This window comes from Montipora foliosa, chromosome 9, assembly GCF_036669935.1.
Source record: "Montipora foliosa isolate CH-2021 chromosome 9, ASM3666993v2, whole genome shotgun sequence".
NCBI classification, from domain to species: domain Eukaryota; kingdom Metazoa; phylum Cnidaria; class Anthozoa; order Scleractinia; family Acroporidae; genus Montipora; species Montipora foliosa.
Genome location: NC_090877.1, coordinates 15,699,257 through 15,701,756, shown reverse-complemented (window position 1 = coordinate 15,701,756; position 2,500 = coordinate 15,699,257). Strand labels below are relative to the sequence as shown.

Below are 2,500 nucleotides of genomic sequence, written 5' to 3'. Positions count from 1 at the left end.
TCAAGAACGGCGTAAATGAAGCAATACTGCTTATGTGAATAAAAGAAGCTTTATTTTCAAAATATAATTTATGTCTTTGAAGAAACTAAGACTTAATTCTGTGTGAAGGTGATTGGAATTTTTAACGCGCAAACAGTAAAAATACCCCATTTTAACATCCTGCTGACGCGTAAACAAGCACGGTGACCCCATTTTTTTATTGCATTTTTCTAATGTTCATATCATGAATGTTAGTTATGCCAAGTTTCCAAAAAAGTTTGATAGTAGAACAATTTCAAGGGAATTACCTTAACTCGCAATAAAGGTAGGTTGCTTGCCAAGCAAGCCGTAGGAGAATAAATTACTACGTTTTAAAGAGGTGAAAAGCAAGGATAAAGGACCCATGTTTGCCTAGCGACGGAAAACACGTACTTAAAACGTTCTGTACTTCGGTCCATCTCAAATAACCGTAAAGAACACCATCACCAAACTTAAGACGAAAGCCGAAAACAACAGTGGCTTTAAAGGTCTTTCTCGTGCTGTTGTTTTTTTTTTCTGGCTGTTTAATAATTATGACTTTCCTTGCATGCAAAGTAACATTTAAAATCATTGTTCTTACGTAAGTCATATAGTACGTAAGTTGGCGACCAAATTTTTCCCATTTGTCGACAGCTGGCACCTGGGCAAAAAAAGTTAATTTCGAGCCCTGTGGGAACATTTGATGGCACTTTCTATCAAACTGGCGAAAAGTCAATAAGGAATCTTTGGCGAGGAATCGAATAATTACTGGGTTGCCAAACCCAGTCTGAATCCCGGTTTCATTTCGTGGGTTTTTTTGTTATTTTTTTCCGTGTCGGGAAAATACTTGCCTGTCACTCCCCTGCTAAGTGGTGTCTTTGTGCATAGAGTCTTCTTTGCGTATTTTGTTAGGTTTGAGGAGGCTGGGGTAATGCGTAGTCATTGTAACGCGAATGGCTTTTTAGTACATCTTTAAAGAAAATATACCCACATGGAGCTCAGGAATGGAACGTCAAGACAGGCGGTGAAACATAAAGATCTGGAATCTTAAAAAAGCGACGAGCAATGGACTTTGACAGCGTGAATCTCTCGCCCGTCGAGCCAAAATCAAAATATGCTGTACTTCTAATATTTCGCCAAGGTGGTGTTACGTACAACACTGAAACCAAATGGAAATTTCTCTGGTAACTTTCGGGTTCAACAAAGACAGAGAAGGAATCAAACACCACAAGTAGATCTGTGATCTCTGTTGTGTGTCTCACAGTGTTTAGAAGTCGCATCTATTTAAAGTTTGCCTGTTTGTCTGGCAAGTAACATTCATTTTGTACTCAACTCTGCAAAGGTTAAAAAAAAATGGAAATGTGGCAGTGAAAAATTACTTGAATGAAAGCTTGTTGTCTCTTTTGTGCTTTATTATTTACGGTCAAGGTTCTTTCGAAAAGGGTTGAATGTGAACTGTCAGAAATTTATTTAATTGCGTATGCTTTGTGATTGTGTGTTTCGCTTGCACGCACGCAACTGAAATAGGAAGGGTTTCTTGCCTCTTATAGCAAATATGTTGCTTGTTTCAAGAAATGTTTCGGTGGAAAATATTTTAGTGAAATTTCCAGCTTTTGTAAATTTATCATGTTGTGTAATTTTCGAGCTTAGCAAATTTGCATACATGTGCTGAAATGTGATACAGGGAGAATTTTTGTGGTAACGCATAAGTCACGAAAATAAACAGGTCTGTTGGAAGCGTGCTTGAGTTTCAACAAAATGACCCCCAAAATCGGCAAAAGATTGTGACGCTGATGAATAATAAAGTAGCTGCTATTACCAAAACGATGGAATTACCTGGTGATAAATAACCTTGTCTTGGAGAGTAAATTTTTGATTTTCCAGAAACAATGGTCAACCTCTGAGAGTTGGGCGATTGTGATCTTTCTGTTGAATTTGCACATTTCTTGTCAAAATTTATAACAATCGAAAGAAAAAGAAAACTAACAAAAACAAAAACCCGGTAGCTTGGCATCATTTGATACAGATGCTTCACTGTTTCGCGAGTAAACATGCCGCTGTAACTTGATCACTGCGCCCGCTGAATTCGATGTGCGATTTACTCGGTGCAGCCAAACTTGTACAATTACAACAAAACAACTAAAATCTCCCAAACTGTTTTCCGCTGATGGTAACTTTATATATTCGTGGTTCAAAATTAATGTTGTTTTCATGTCGTATATTTTGTTACCGATGGCAAAATATTTTATGCTCGATCGACCGTTCTGAAACTTCCTTCTGCTCTTCTTAAAATTGTGTATCCATATTTATTTACTTTTACTTCAATATTTGTTTTGCATAAAGCAAGCTAACAAAATCTGTATCTTGCTTGGTTCGCATTTGATAGCATTAAAATAGAATTTTCGGTCCTATGCTTGTGTTACTGAGTGGTATATTTCCTATGTCGCTCAGCTTTCAACTTTTGTTTACAAAGCTGTCAGATGCTGTCAGTGCACGCTTACAC

General features: G+C 37.3%; 1 protein-coding gene across 1 annotated transcript in view; it reads left to right on the top strand.

Moving 5' to 3' along the window:
* Positions 1–2,500, top strand: part of LOC137971243 (uncharacterized) — a 13,063-nt gene that overhangs the window by 7,525 nt on the left and 3,038 nt on the right. The window lies entirely within an intron of this gene.